Source organism: Misgurnus anguillicaudatus, chromosome 4, assembly GCF_027580225.2.
Source record: "Misgurnus anguillicaudatus chromosome 4, ASM2758022v2, whole genome shotgun sequence".
Taxonomy (NCBI): Eukaryota; Metazoa; Chordata; class Actinopteri; order Cypriniformes; family Cobitidae; genus Misgurnus; species Misgurnus anguillicaudatus.
Window position 1 is genome coordinate 7594268 of NC_073340.2, and position 17459 is coordinate 7611726.

Genomic DNA, 17459 nt, shown 5'->3' on the forward strand with positions numbered 1-17459 from the left:
TGCTAGCTGGGTTTCACGTGCCTGTTGATTAGATATAATTGTTGAGCGCTCTTGCTCACTTTATTTATGCGCAAATATTTACATGCTACAGTAGTTACACTCCTTTAAGATAATGTTATTAATAGTAGGAAATAATCAGTTTTTACAATTTTTGCGCCATCTATCATTGTTCGCCTGACGTTCTACAACATCTGCTTTAGTTTGTGTTGATTAACCCTTTAGTTTCACTTAGTTTCTTCGAAATTGAGTTTTATTTGAGTGTTTTAAATAAAAATATTTTAATTCTCATCATGACGCATACGCCCCGCCTATTTGATTGTCACGCCCTCTGGCCCGCCCACTTGCCCAACCCTACCACCTTAACTAACAAATTTTATGCAGGAAACCCTGAGATGTATCCAATAGTACAATAATAATGCAAAGATTACACGTTTATTTTGAAACTTGGTTGATGGTGACCTGCAAATACAGAAAGAAACATGAAAAATATTAGTTTATTTCTCACCTGACACTATGCACATAACTTTCAAGCTTTGAGAATCTACAATCAGTTAACTCTTTTAACATATGTTCTGAGTAAACATAAATCTTTATGTAAAGAGCACAATGTTGAGTTTGTTACCTGTTTCTTCTCTTTCTTGGTACATCCTGCTGGTAAAGCCAATCGCCCCGGGCACCTTATCTGTATTAATATTATAATCAGAAAGCACAGATCATGAAAAACACAAAAACTTTGATTGATTTAAATGAAATCTAACAGCAGGAAAGGAAACAATGACAGTAGACTCACCGCTAGTAGATGAGGTTGGCTTCTTTGGCTTGGGATTGGCAGGGTTGGGGTCCGTCTTCTCCTTGGGTTCATATGGATTAATGAAACTCTTTGTCTTGGGAATGGTGCCAGTCTTAAATTTGGCATCATCTAGATTGTTGTTAGCCTTCTGATGAAATTAAGATCAAATAGATATTATATCTACAAATTTCTATCAATCTTACAGCGATAACCACTTAATCAACTAAATATATATATTTATAACACATTAATGCATAAATAAATAATATAACATCAAATGTTCTTTTCACAAACTTGTTTTGATAACTTACAATATCAGTTTATTTTTTCACCTGACATTCTACACATAACTTTCAAGCTTTGAGAATCTAAAATCTGGCCATTTTTCATACACCCTTGAAGGGCCCTTAGCGAAGGGTACGGCACATAAACTGTCGCTCCAGATAAAGATATAATGACCCTTTTTTCATTATTCTGTTCGCCAAGCGTGTTTCTGAAACAGTATGAGACATAATTGCGCAACTACTTCTAGAGCTCCAACATGGTGGATATTTTAATATTAGCTTGTCTTGGTTTACGCATGTTAATATTTTAAACAATACTAAAACATATCAACAAGTCAAATAAAATAAACAAAAAAGTTTTGAGTAGACTATATCAAAAAGTAGCCCTCCAGAAAGGCTAACACTATGTCCATTGTGGTAGCCCTTGCTCACAAAGAGGTTGGAGACTCCTGCTCTAGAATTTACACATCAATGATAATTTAAGTTTGTTACCTGTTTGTCATCAGATTCATGGCTTTTTGGCACATCCTGCTGGTAAAGCCACTCACCCCAAGCACCTCATCTGTATTAATATTATAATCAAAAAGCACAGATCATGAAAAACACAAAAACTTTGACTGTTAGAATCTGTGATTGATTAAATGAACTCCAACCACAGGAAAGAAAACAATGACAGTAGACTCACCTGTTTCATCAACCTTTTGTCCGTCGCTGACCAAATAAATGGCAGTCATCTGAGGCTCGGCTGAACTGGCATCAGAGTTCAAGACGAAATTTGCTGCGGCTATGACTCAACATTATAAACGAGCGTATTACTAATGTAACGTCTAGAAGAGGAAGCTAAGTTAAGCCCAAAAAGGCTGCCTCCCCGGGTTAAAGCTCACGTAACACACGCTGTTTCTGCATTTCTGATGTTAATCTGGAGTACCTATAGAGTAGTATGACATCCTTTATATCTCTGAAGAGTCTTTAGTTTAATCAGATTTATAAAAGAAAGATTAGCTTTACCGAATCTTTCCGATAACGTACGAAAAAATGAAGAAGGAGGAGTTACTACCGCAGGAGGAGCGAGTACGAGTCATGCAACACTATACAACACTGTTTTAACTTATGATTCACTACATGTTTGTGTCATTTATATAATATACACCCGCCTATTTCCAACATAAGACAGAAGTCTTACATACCACGTGTAACTCGTCATGACCCGGTTCTGAAAATCCACAGCATCAAACACACACGCAAAACTCCGCTGCTAATCCGGATAATAAACTATATCCATTGTTTCCATAAGGCTGGATGTCTTCTCCTTACATCCAAAAACACACTTCTTGTTGTGCCATTGTTGACTTTTGAAATTAAACAAAGCTGAGTGGCGTGATAAGCTGTTAGCAAGCTCTAGCGTCTCTCGCTGACTGACGGCTGGGCGGGGTTTTCCGGGGGAAGTTTTCCGCCGGAAGCCCATATAAAGAAGTGATACGTTTCGAAAACCCCTGAAACGTCAGTTCGAACTGTAATCGAAAAAAACTAGCCGAAACTTGTACGAACCCTGGCGAAGTGCATTCGGCACAGAAATACTCTGAAACGCGCCCAACTGCGGTTTTGACACTTTGCCTACGTTTAGCATGAGGAAACAACTCTATAACTGTGTTAATAAGTCAGAATGCTTGAAATACCTTTAAACCCCCCCTTTAAAAAAAACCCTAGGAGAAAAAAAACCCAGGCTTTTTAGCCGGGGAAATAAAAAAAGTCCTAGGAGGAATAAACCCTTGGGATATATATATATATATATATATATATACAGACATATAAACGGATAAGGAGATTAAGCGGAGATTAAGCGGAGATTAAGCGGAGATTAAGCGGGTTCTGCCGGTGATCGTTGGTCCGGCATCAGCTGGGCATCACGTTGAAGGACGGCCAGTAGATCAGAGGTGTGCCGACTTTCACATTTACCGGAACTGGGTCTGTTTGTCTCACTGTCCTCGGGGTCGAGGACGAGACAGGGAGGGAAAAACAAAATCATATTAGCGTAGGGGCCGTTCACATGTAATGCAAGTGTCACACAGTGTTGTGGTTTAAATCAGCTTAGTTCCAGACAGGATAACTATTGCGGCATAATTATGTTATCAACAGACGAGGATTTAGCAAATTAGGGGCCCAATGCGAAGGTATATATGGTAACTAAGGGTCACCTTCCAATCTTTAAGAGATTATGAAACCTGTCGACCCGTTTGACTAAGGCTTGAAGCCCCACTGTCGTCATTAATGCAGGTTCAGTGGCAAACGGGTCTGTATGGCATACTATTCGCAAGATACACGAAAGCGCCAAAATCGCAACCCGACCATACGTGCCAACCCGTTTGACTAAGGCTGGAGGCCCCACTCTCGTCGTTAATGCAGGTTTAGTGGCAAACGGGTCTGTATGGCATACTATTCGCAAGATACACGAAAGCGCCAAAATCACGACCCTACCATACGTGCCATCCCGTTTGACTAAGGCTGGAGGCCCCACTCTCGTCGTTAATGCAGGTTCAGTGGCAAACGGGTCTGTATGGCATACTATTCGCAAGATACACGAAAGCGCCAAAATCACGACCCGACCATACATGCCAACCCGTTTGACTAAGGCTGGAGGCCCCACTGTTGTCGTTAATGCAGGTTCAGTGGCAAACGGGTCTGTATGGCATACAATTCGCAAGATACACGAAAGACCCAAAATCGAGACCCGACCATACGTGCCAACCCGTTATACTAAGGCCGAAAGCCCCACTGTCGTAGTTAATGCAGGTTAAGTGGCAAACGGGTCTGTATGGCATACTATTCGCAAGATACACGCAAGCGCCAAAATCGCCACCCGACCATACGTGCCAACCCGTTTGACTTAGGCCGAAAGCCCCACTGTCGTTGTTAATGCAGGTTTAGTGGCAAACGGGTCTGTATGGCATACTATTCGCAAGATACACGAAAGCGGCAAAATCACGACCCGACCATACGTGCCAACCCGTTTGACTAACGCTGGAGGCCCCACTGTCGTCGTTAATGCAGGTTCAGTGGCAAACGGGTCTGTATGGCATACTATTCGCAAGATACACGAAAGCGCCAAAATCACGACCCGACCATACGTGCCAACCCGTTTGACTAAGGCTGGAGGCCCCACTGTCGTTGTTAATGCAGGTTCAGTGGCAAACGGGTCTGTATGGTATACTATTCGCAAGATACACGAAAGCGCCAAAATCGCGACCCGACCATACGTGCCAACCTGTTTGACTAAGGCCGAAAGCCCCACTGTCGTCGTTAATGCAGGTTCAGTGGCAAACGGGTCTGTATGGCATACTATTCGCAAGATACACGAAAGCGCCAAAATCGCAACCCGACCATACGTGCCAACCCGTTTGACTAAGGCTGGAGGCCCCTCTGTCGTCGTTAATGCAGGTTCAGTGGCAAACGGGGCTGTATGGCATACTATTCGCAATATACACGAAAGTGCCAAAATCGCGACCCGACCATATGTGCCAACGCGTTTGACTAAGGCTGGAGGCCCCACTGTCGTCGTTAATGCAGGTTCAGTGGCAAACGGGTCTGTAAGGCATACTATTCGCAAGATACACGAAAGCGCCAAAATCGCAACCCGACCATACGTGCCAACCCGTTTGACTAACGCTGGAGGCCCCACTGTCGTTGTTAATGCAGGTTCAGTGGCAAACGGGTCTGTATGGCATACTATTCGCAAGATACACGAAAGCGCCAAAATCGCGACCCGACCATAAGTGCCAACCCGTTTGACTAAGGCTGGAGGCCCCTCTGTCGTCGTTAATGCAGGTTTAGTGGCAAACGGGTCTGTATGGCATATTCACAAGATACACGAAAGCGCCAAAATCGCAACCCGACCATAAGTGCCAACCGATTGACTAAGGCTGGAGGCCCCTCTGTCGTCGTTAATGCAGGTTCAGTGGCAAACGGGTCTGTATGGCATATTCGCAAGATACACGAAAGCGCCAAAATCGCGACCCGACCATACGTGCCAACCCGTTTGACTAAGGCTGGAGGCCCCTCTGTCGTCGTTAATGCAGGTTCAGTGGCAAACGGGTCTTTATGGCATAGTATTCACAAGACACACGAAAGCGCCAAAATCGCGACCCGACCATACGTGCCAACCCGTTTGACTAAGGCTGGAGGCCCCACTGTCGTTGTTAATGCAGGTTCAGTGGCAAACGGGTCTGTATGGTATACTATTCGCAAGATACACGAAAGCGCCAAAATCGCGACCCGACCATACGTGCCAACCCGTTTGACTAAGGCCGAAAGCCCCACTGTCGTCGTTAATGCAGGTTCAGTGGCAAACGGGTCTGTATGGCATACTATTCGCAAGATACACGAAAGCGCCAAAATCGCAACCCGACCATACGTGCCAACCCGTTTGACTAAGGCTGGAGGCCCCTCTGTCGTCGTTAATGCAGGTTCAGTGGCAAACGGGTCTTTATGGCATACTATTCACAAGACACACGAAAGCCCCAAAAGCGACACCCGACCAGACGTGCCAACCCGTTTGACTAAGGCAGGAGGCCCCACTGTCGTTGTTAATGCAGGTTCAGTGGCAAACGGGTCTGTATGGTATACTATTCGCAAGATACAGGAAAGCGCCAAAATCGCGACCCGACCATACGTGCCAACCCGTTTGACTAAGGCCGTAAGCCCCACTGTCGTCGTTAATGCAGGTTCAGTGGCAAACGGGTCTGTATGGCATACTATTCGCAAGATACACGAAAGCGCCAAAATCGCAACCCGACCATACGTGCCAACCCGTTTGACTAAGGCTGGAGGCCCCTCTGTCGTCGTTAATGCAGGTTCAGTGGCAAACGGGGCTGTATGGCATACTATTCGCAATATACACGAAAGTGCCAAAATCGCGACCCGACCATATGTGCCAACGCGTTTGACTAAGGCTGGAGGCCCCACAGTCGTCGTTAATGCAGGTTCAGTGGCAAACGGGTCTGTAAGGCATACTATTCGCAAGATACACGAAAGCGCCAAAATCGCAACCCGACCATACGTGCCAACCCGTTTGACTAAGGATGCAGGCCCCACTGTCTTCGTTAATGCAGGTTAAGTGGCAAACGGGTCTGTATGGCATACTATTCGCAAGATACACGAAAGCGCCAAAATCGCGACCCGACCATAAGTGCCAACCCGTTTGACTAAGGCTGGAGGCCCCTCTGTCGTCGTTAATGCAGGTTTAGTGGCAAACGGGTATGTATGTCATATTCGCAAGATACACGAAAGCGCCAAAATCGCAACCCGACCATAAGTGCCAACCGTTTGACTAAGGCTGGAGGCCCCACTGTCGTCGTTAATGCAGGTTCAGTGGCAAACGGGTCTGTATGGCATATTCGCAAGATACACGAAAGCGCCAAAATCGCAACCCGACCATACGTGCCAACCCGTTTGACTAAGGCTGGAGGCCCCTCTGTCGTCGTTAATGCAGGTTCAGTGGCAAACGGGTCTTTATGGCATAGTATTCACAAGACACACGAAAGCGCCAAAATCGCGACCCGACCATACGTGCCAACCCGTTTGACTACGGCTGGAGGCCCCACTCTCGTCGTTAATGCAGGTTTAGTGGCAAACGGGTCTGTATGGCATACTATTCGCAAGATACACGAAAGCGCCAAAATCACGACCCGACCATACATGCCAACCCGTTTGACTAAGGCTGGAGGCCCCACTCTCGTCGTTAATGCAGGTTTAGTGGCAAACGGGTCTGTATGGCATACTATTCGCAAGATACACGAAAGCGCCAAAATCGCTACCCTACCATACGTGCCAACCCGTTTGACTAAGGCCGAAAGCCCCACTGTCGTCGTTAATGCAGGTTCAGTGGCAAACGGGTCTGTATTGCATACTATTCGCAAGATACACGAAAGCGCCAAAATCGCAACCCGACCATACGTGCCAACCCGTTTGTCTAAGGCCGAAAGCCCCACTGTCGTCGTTAATGCAGGTTTAGTGGCAAACGGGTCTGTATGGCATACTATTCGCAAGATACACGAAAGCGCCAAAATCACGACCCGACCATACATGCCAACCCGTTTGACTAAGGCTGGAGGCCCCACTGTTGTCGTTAATGCAGGTTCAGTGGCAAACGGGTCTGTATGGCATACTATTCGCAAGATACACGAAAGCGCCAAAATCGCGACCCGACCATACGTGCCAACCCGTTTGACTAAGGCCGAAAGCCCCACTGTCGTCGTTAATGCAGGTTCAGTGGCAAACGGGTCTGTATTGCATACTATTCGCAAGATACACGAAAGCGCCAAAATCGCAACCCGACCATACGTGCCAACCCGTTTGACTATAGCCGAAAGCCCCACTGTCGTCGTTAATGCAGGTTTAGTGGCAAACGGGTCTGTATGGCATACTATTCGCAAGATACACGAAAGCGGCAAAATCACGACCCGACCATACGTGCCAACCCGTTTGACTAACGCTGGAGGCCCCACTGTCGTCGTTAATGCAGGTTCAGTGGCAAACGGGTCTGTATGGCATACTATTCGCAAGATACACGAAAGCGCCAAAATCACGACCCGACCATACGTGCCAACCCGTTTGACTAAGGCTGGAGGCCCCACTGTCGTTGTTAATGCAGGTTCAGTGGCAAACGGGTCTGTATGGTATACTATTCGCAAGATACACGAAAGCGCCAAAATCGCGACCCGACCATACGTGCCAACCCGTTTGACTAAGGCCGAAAGCCCCACTGTCGTCGTTAATGCAGGTTCAGTGGCAAACGGGTCTGTATGGCATACTATTCGCAAGATACACGAAAGCGCCAAAATCGCAACCCGACCATACGTGCCAACCCGTTTGACTAAGGCTGGAGGCCCCTCTGTCGTCGTTAATGCAGGTTCAGTGGCAAACGGGGCTGTATGGCATACTATTCGCAATATACACGAAAGTGCCAAAATCGCGACCCGGCCATATGTGCCAACGCGTTTGACTAAGGCTGGAGGCCCCACAGTCGTCGTTAATGCAGGTTCAGTGGCAAACGGGTCTGTAACGCATACTAATCGCAAGATACACGAAAGCGCCAAAATCGCAACCCGACCATCCGTGCCAACCCGTTTGACTAAGGCTGGAGGCCCCACTGTCGTCGTTAATGCAGGTTCAGTGGCAAACGGGTCTGTATGGCATACTATTCACAAGATACACGAAAGCGCCAAAATCGCGACCCGACCATAAGTGCCAACCCATTTGACTAAGGCTGGAGGCCCCTCTGTCGTCGTTAATGCAGGTTTAGTGGCAAACGGGTCTGTATGGCATATTCGCAAGATACACGACAGCGCCAAAATCGCAACCCGACCATAAGTGCAAACCGTTTGACTAAGGCTGGAGGCCCCACTGTCGTCGTTAATGCAGGTTCAGTGGCAAACGGGTCTGTATGGCATATTCGCAAGATACACGAAAGCGCCAAAATCGCAACCCGACCATACGTGCCAACCCGTTTGACTAAGGCTGGAGGCCCCTCTGTCGTCGTTAATGCAGGTTCAGTGGCAAACGGGTCTTTATGGCATAGTATTCACAAGACACACGAAAGCGCCAAAATCGCGACCCGACCATACGTGCCAACCCGTTTGACTAAGGCTGGAGGCCCCACTGTCGTTGTTAATGCAGGTTCAGTGGCAAACGGGTCTGTATGGTATACTATTCGCAAGATACACGAAAGCGCCAAAATCGCGACCCGACCATACGTGCCAACCCGTTTGACTAAGGCCGAAAGCCCCACTGTCGTCGTTAATGCAGGTTCAGTGGCAAACGGGTCTGTAAGGCATACTATTCGCAAGATACACGAAAGCGCCAAAATCGCAACCCGACCATACGTGCCAACCCGTTTGACTAAGGCTGGAGGCCCCTCTGTCGTCGTTAATGCAGGTTCAGTGGCAAACGGGTCTTTATGGCATAGTATTCACAAGACACACGAAAGCGCCAAAATCGCGACCCGACCATACGTGCCAACCCGTTTGACTAAGGCTGGAGGCCCCACTGTCGTTGTTAATGCAGGTTTAGTGGCAAACGGGTCTGTATGGTATACTATTCGCAAGATACACGAAAGCGCCAAAATCGCGACCCGACCATACGTGCCAACCCGTTTGACTAAGGCCGAAAGCCCCACTGTCGTCGTTAATGCAGGTTCAGTGGCAAACGGGTCTGTATGGCATACTATTCGCAAGATACACGAAAGCGCCAAAATCGCAACCCGACCATACGTGCCAACCCGTTTGACTAAGGCTGGAGGCCCCTCTGTCGTCGTTAATGCAGGTTCAGTGGCAAACGGGGCTGTATGGCATACTATTCGCAATATACACGAAAGTGCCAAAATTGCGACCCGACCATATGTGCCAACGCGTTTGACTAAGGCTGGAGGCCCCACAGTCGTCGTTAATGCAGGTTCAGTGGCAAACGGGTCTGTAAGGCATACTATTCGCAAGATACACGAAAGCGCCAAAATCGCAACCCGACCATACGTGCCAACCCGTTTGACTAAGGCTGGAGGCCCCACTGTCGTCGTTAATGCAGGTTCAGTGGCAAACGGGTCTGTATGGCATACTATTCGCAAGATACACGAAAGCGCCAAAATCGCTACCCGACCATAAGTGCCAACCCGTTTGACTAAGGCTGGAGGCCCCACTGTCGTCGTTAATGCAGGTTTAGTGGCAAACGGGTCTGTATGGCATATTCGCAAGATACACGAAAGCGCCAAAATCGCAACCCGACCATAAGTGCCAACCGTTTGACTAAGGCTGGAGGCCCCACTGTCGTCGTTAATGCAGGTTCAGTGGCAAACGGGTCTGTATGGCATACTATTCGCAAGATACACGAAAGCGCCAAAATCGCAACCCGACCATATGTGCCAACCCGTTTGACTAAGGCTGGAGGCCCCTCTGTCGTCGTTAATGCAGGTTCAGTGGCAAACGGGTCTTTATGGCATAGTATTCACAAGACACACGAAAGCGCCAAAATCGCGACCCGACCATACGTGCCAACCCGTTTGACTAAGGCTGGAGGCCCCACTGTCGTCGTTAATGCAGGTTCAGTGGCAAACGGGTCTGTATGGCATACTATTCGCAAGATACACGAAAGCGCCAAAATCGCAACCCGACCATACGTGCCAACCCGTTTGACTAAGGCTGGAGGCCCCACTGTCGTCGTTAATGCAGGTTCAGTGGCAAACGGGTCTGTATGGCATACTATTTGCAAGATACACGAAAGCGCCAAAATCGCAACCCGACCATACGTGCCAACCCGTTTGACTAAGGCTGAAGGCCCCACTGTCGTCGTTAATGCAGGTTCAGTGGCAAACGGGTCTGTATGGCATACTATTCGTAAGATACACGAAAGCGCCAAAATCGCGACCCGACCATAAGTGCCAACCCGTTTGACTAAGGCTGGAGGCCCCTCTGTCGTCGTTAATGCAGGTTCAGTGGCAAACGGGTCTGTATGGCATATTCGCAAGATACACGAAAGCGCCAAAATCGCAACCCGACCATAAGTGCCAACCCGTTTGACTAAGGCTGGAGGCCCCACTGTCGTCGTTAATGCAGGTTCAGTGGCAAACGGGTCTGTATGGCTTATTCGCAAGATACACGAAAGCGCCAAAATCGCAACCCGACCATACGTGCCAACCCGTTTGACTAAGGCTGGAGGCCCCTCTGTCGTCGTTAATGCAGGTTCAGTGGCAAACGGGTCTGTATGGCATACTAATAGCAAGATACACGAAACCTCCAAAAACGCAACCACACCATACGAGCCAACCACTTTGACTAAGGCTGGAGGCCCCACTGTCGTCGTTAATGCAGGTTCAGTGGCAAACGGGTCTTTATGGCATACTATTCGCAAGATACACGAAAGCGCCAAAATCGCAACCCGACCATACGTGCCAACCCGTTTGACTAAGGCTGGAGGCCCCACTGTCGTCGTTAATGCAGGTTCAGTGGCAAACGGGTCTGTATGGCATACTATTCGCAAGATACACGAAAGCGCCAAAATCGCGACCCGACCATACGTGCCAACCCGTTTGACTAAGGCTGGAGGCCCCACTGTCGTCGTTAATGCAGGTTCAGTGGCAAACGGGTCTGTATGGCATAGTATTCGCAAGATACACGAAAGCGCCAAAATCGCAACCCGACCATACGTGCCAACCCGTTTGACTAAGGCTGGAGGCCCCACTGTCGTCGTTAATGCAGGTTCAGTGGCAAACGGGTCTGTATTGCATAATATTCTCAATACACACGAAAGCGCCAAAAGCGCAACCCGACCATACTGGACCACACGTTTGACTAAGGCTGGAGGCCACACTGTCGTCGTTAATGCAGGTTCAGTGGCAAACGGGTCTGTATGGCATACTATTCGCAAGATAAGCGAAAGCGCCAAAATCGCGACCCGACCATAAGTGCCAACCCGTTTGACTAAGGCTGGAGGCCCCTCTGTCGTCGTTAATGCAGGTTCAGTGGCAAACGGGTCTTTATGGCATAGTATTCACAAGACACACGAAAGCGCCAAAATCGCAACCCGACCATACGTGCCAACCCGTTTGACTAAGGCTGGAGGCCCCACTGTCGTCGTTAATGCAATTTCAGTGGCAAACGGGTCTTTATGGCATACTATTCGCAAGATACACGAAAGCGCCAAAATCGAGACCCGACCATACGTGCCAACCCGTTTGACTAAGGCTGGAGGCCCCACTGTCGTCGTTAATGCAGGTTCAGTGGCAAACGGGTCTTTATGGCATAGTATTCACAAGACACACGAAAGCGCCAAAATCGCAACCGGACCATACGTGCAACACATTTGACTAAGGCTGGAGGCCACACTGTCGTCGTTAATGCAGGTTCAGTGGCAAACGGGTCTGTATGGCATACTATTCGCAAGATACACGAAAGCGCCAAAATCGCAACCCGACCATACGTGCCAACCCGTTTGACTAAGGCTGGAGGCCCCTCTGTCGTCGTTAATGCAGGTTCAGTGGCAAACGGGTCTGTATGGCATATTCACAAGACACACGAAAGCGCCAAAATCGCAACCCGACCATACGTGCCAACCCGTTTGACTAAGGCTGGAGGCCCCACAGTCGTCGTTAATGCAGGTTCAGTGGCAAACGGGTCTGTATGGCATACTATTCGCAAGATACACGAAAGCGCCAAAATCGCGACCCGACCATATGTGCCAACCCGTTTGAGTAAGGCTGGAGGCCCCACAGTCGTTGTTAACCCTCTGGGGTCTAAGGGGTTTTTAGGGCCCTGGAGAAGTTTTGACATGCACTGACATTTGTGCTTTTTTCAGTTGCTTAAAAACATAATAATGGCAAAAGTCTTATAACACTGTGTTCAGCACAAACTGGGCTACTATATTATATGATCAACATGTATGTACATGTTTGTATTTTTAAGAGAAAAATGTTTATGCGTGGTTTTTGAAAAAGCTAAATTTTTAAGTGACTGATATAAGTAAAAAAAACTCATACTAAACATGTTTTCCCAAGACTTTTCAAAATAGGATCTAGTAGTCTAGAGTTTTTTCTTTAAAATGATGTGAAAATCATTCTGCTTACTCATTTACATAAGACAATAATATTGATTTACAATTTCAAAGTCACTTTTTGGTTAGGAAGGCAATATGCAAGGAGGCTGGAAGCTCTTGAATAATCTGTGATTGACAGCTGAAGAACAAAACACTTGCATAATGAGCTGCATAGGCTAATGAGCCTTTAGGCAGTACGACGCCTTGTTACGTGTTTGTTTGTGAAAGCAACACAAAAGAAATGCCTTCCCATGCGTGATCCTGCGTTAAATAAACTTACCGTGTAGAGATATACGCGAACAAACAGGGTTTTAGATGTGTTTAGATCCGTCTTAATACAAAAGTGCGTCAAATATGAGGCATTGTGTGTGCGTTTGGCCATCAACAGCGTCTGACGGAAGCACAAAGAAAACATAAGCGCCTGGAGATGACTTGTATTTAAAGGCGAGAGAGCATACTTTATAATTTTACCACAAAGCGCGTCAAATATGAGGCATCTTGTGTTTTTGTGTGCGTTTGGACCTCGGTCCCGTCACACTGACGAAGCACACACTCGCGTCTTTTTGGAGATAACTTTATGCGCGAGTAAACAAGTAGATGTGATGTTTGCAATGGCACCTTTTATAAGAATACCACAAAGCGCGTCAAATACGAGGCATCATGTTTGTGTGTGCGTTTGGACATCGCGTCACTGACGAAGCACACGCACTCGCGTCTGTTTGGAGATAACTTTAGGCGCGAGTAAACAAGTAGATGTGATGTTTACTATCGCATATCTTATAATGATACCACAAAGCGCGTCAAATATGAGGTATTTGTGTGTGCGTCGATCGCGTCTGTTTGATGAAGCACACACACTCGCGTCTGGAGATAACTTAAGTTACAGTCTGAGTAAACAAGTAGATGTCATGTCACCAACACTTGGATTAAAACTCAACACAGCACTGCCACTGACTGAATGGCTACAGAGACGGATTCTCCATTGACTGGGGTTGACTAATGAATATGGATGATCTCTGCTCTTCTCTTCAATGGAGCGGGGCGTGGCTCATTATAGATAATACAGGAACACGAGAAAGACGGTACATCTCCCTCTTCTAACACAGTTAACAACGAATTACAATATTTGATATTCACTTACATCTTCCAAAAGCAGACATTCCAAGCATTATGTAGATATGTATCTTTTGTTTATATGACAAGAATTCCTTAAGTTACAGTTAATTTTTCTGACGTGTTTCTGAAAGGACTTCACTGAGGGAGAGAGAACAAAACACGCATCATGTTTATTTTCTTAATTTTGCGAAAAGCACAACATTCTGTTTTTATTGGGCGTGGACAGAAAAAAACTAGACACTTTAAAGTTTTAAATGATGTATAAATCATATCTGTATGACCAAAATCAGCAGAGTTACCTAACTCTCTTTGCGGAGTGATTGAAAAATAAAGAGTTTGCGGCGCCCGCACCACCGTCGACCCCAGAGTGTTAATGCAGGTTCAGTGGCAAACGGGTCTGTAAGGCATACTATTTGCAAGATACACGAAAGCGCCAAAATCGCGACCCGACCATACGTGCCAACCCGTTTGACTAAGGCTGGGGGCCCCACTGTCGTCGTTAATGCAGGTTCAGTGGCAAACGGGTCTGTATGGCATATTCACAAGACACACGAAAGCGCCAAAATCGCGACCCGACCATACGTGCCAACCCGTTTGACTAAGGCTGGAGGCCCCACTGTCGTCGTTAATGCAGGTTCAGTGGCAAACGGGTTTGTATGGCATACTATTCGCAAGATACACGAAAGCACCAAAATCGCAACCCAACCATACGTGCCAACCCGTTTGACTAAGGCTGGAGGCCCCTCTGTCATCGTTAATGCAGGTTCAGTGGCAAACGGGTCTGTATGGCATATTCACAAGACACACGAAAGCGTCAAAATTGCAACCCAACCATACGTGCCAACCCGTTTGACTAAGGCTGGAGGCCCCACTGTCGTCGTTAATGCAGGTTCAGTGGCAAACGGGTTTGTATGGCATACTATTCGCAAGATACACGAAAGCGCCAAAATCGCGACCCGACCATATGTGCCAACCCGTTTGACTAAGGCTGGAGGCCCCACTGTCGTCGTTAATGCAGGTTCAGTGGCAAACGGGTCTGTAAGGCATACTATTCGCAAGATACACGAAAGCGCCAAAATCGCAACCCGACCATACGTGCCAACCCGTTTGACTAAGGCTGGAGGCCCCACTGTCGTCGTTAATGCAGGTTCAGTGGCAAACAGGTCTGTATGGCATACTATTCGCAAGATACACGCAAGCGCCACAATCGCAACCCCGACCATACGTGCCAACCCGTTTGACTAAGGCTGGAGGCCCCACTGTCGTCGTTAATGCAGGTTGATAGTAGTTCTCCAAGATTTGAGGGTGCTAGGCCATTTAAAGCTTTGTAGGTGATTAGTGCCACGGGATGGGCAATATCATCATCAGTCTTCATCCCGGAACTGGTCTTCATCTGTGATTTGTCCAGATCATCATTGGCCTTCCCCGGATTCCCCGGTTTCAGCTCTTGGGAGGGTATGAAAGGTACCACTTTGTTCCTCCCTAAGCAGTGAACAAAGGGGCTCTTTATCTTCTTCCCCAATGTCTTTTAACAGATTTTGCTGTTTTTTCCCTAAAAACAAACAAACAAACAAACAAACAGTGATTCATTGTTCATTCCAAAGCTCTCTCTCATCCTCTCTCTATGAGTTTAGCATGACAGCGCATTATATCACAGATATCTTCATCTAAACTGCTGCAAAGGGCGAGTTAAGAATCATTTAAAGGGATAGTTTACCATAATTTTCTCACTCTCATTTTGTTACAAACATGTATAAATGTCTTTGTTCTGATTAACATGAAGGAAGATATTTTGAGAAATGTGTGTAACCAAACCGTTCATGAGCCCCATTCACTTCTACAGTATTCTTTTCTCCTATTATGGAAGTGAATGGGGCTCATGATTGTTTTTTCCCTACAATGGAAGTCAATGGTTACTGTAATGAGCTGTGTGCTTACCATCATTTCTCAAAATATCAGAAAAAAATACACACTGCACGTGCGGTGACGCGATAAGCGTCTGGTCAGAACTTTACTTCCGATTTCTGTTTCTTAAATGGTCTGACTAGTTGCTGAAACTGAACTCTTAAACAAATACCTCGTCGAAAATAACAAATGTTTTGGGTTCCTATGTAATCTACGTGTTGTTTATTTTTTGTTTGTTATATAAATAAACTACTTTAAAAGGACTTTGTTGTTATTTATTCTTCGCAGAGTTTACCGTTAGTTACGTGATGACCACGAAAGCCGCGTGTTTATGTTGTTACTGCTGAAACCGTCTATACCGGTTTAGAACAACATGAGGATGAGAAAATGATGACAGAATTTTAATTTTTGGATGAACTATCCCTTTAAAGGTGGAGTCCATGATGTTTGAAAGCAAATGTTGATATTTGAAATCACCTAAACAAACACGCCCCTACCCCAATAGAATCTGGACCTTCTGTTGATAGACCCGCCCCACACATACGCAGCCCGGCATTTGATTTGATTTGATTGGCTATAAGTGTGTTTTGGTAGTCGGCCCGTCTCCTTTTCCAAACCGTTTTTCAAACATTGTGGACTCCGCCCTTAATGCTTTAAATTCACCCAATTTTACTTTAAAACCTTATTGACCTTCATTAAATGGTTATCACATTTGCAGGTGCCAAAAATCCACACAATTACTGTGCGTTAAAGTTACACAGTCCACTTCAATCTCACCTGATGTGATGCCAGTCTTAAATATAACAAAAAGTAGCCCCCCAGAAGGGCCAACACAATGTTTTATCCATTGTGGTAGCCCTTGCTCACAAAAAGGTTGGAGACCACTGCTCTAGAATTTACACATCAATGATAATTTGTCTGTCTGACTTCCTAAATGGTCTTACTGACTTCCTTATTGGAAACTGTCTTTCTTGATGGTCTAACTGGCTTTGTCGGTGAGTTCATCCATGATCTGACGCAATTCAGCTGACTAGAAGAAGCAGATTTAGCAGGTGTTATTATACCAAATACAGACAGGGGAACCACTGCAATACCTCATATTTCATAGTAATGTTGGACTAAATGGCCTACCATCCCTCCTTCTTCACCCATTTTAAACCAGGGATGTTCTAACATCTGGTCTAGAGTTGGTCGTTTAGCTGGATCAATGGACAGGCACTTCTCAATCAGATCCTGAATCTCTGTGCATGTTTTAGGATAAATCTGGTTAATCAAGAGCACTAATGTTGATCACTAAAGTTAAGTTTCTAAGATATGTGAGTAGTGAAAAGAAAATGATCTTCATATAAACTGTTATGGCATGTGGAAACATTATTGTCATCATTTTAAATTAAAAGACTATGTAACCTTAAGTTCATGTGATCAGAGACTTTATAGAGTTTCTTTAATAATATGCCCATATTTTATAAAACTATCATGAGCATTGACCGGTCAGTTTAACTAACTGCTAAGTAGTAATGAATCACATCTTTCTGCTGGTATATTACAGGATGTTTGTTTTGGCAATGAAAGTAAAAATATTGAAACAATTTGGCAGGGGGATAATCCTTGCACTGAGTCCTGCATATGCTCGGATAATGTTTACTGACTGTCTTTCACAGATACTGTGTATTTGATCAGAGACTTAACTGACCTATTGTGTTTGTGCCGTTTACTTACGCTTTGTTAAATAGTAATTCTCGTGGTTTATCATGCCTTCAGTTACCGGCCCATATTTGGGAAAGGGCAAG

General features: G+C 46.1%; 1 long non-coding RNA gene across 1 annotated transcript; it reads right to left on the reverse strand.

Moving 5' to 3' along the window:
* Positions 1-413: 413 nt before the first annotated feature.
* Positions 414-3535, reverse strand: LOC129420520 (uncharacterized). Its single transcript, XR_012369202.1, has 4 exons — positions 1567-3535; positions 791-938; positions 623-682; positions 414-459 (listed from the first exon to the last, which is right to left on the reverse strand). It is a non-coding gene; the product is annotated as an uncharacterized lncRNA (long non-coding RNA).
* Between the last annotated feature and the right edge of the window lie 13924 nt (positions 3536-17459).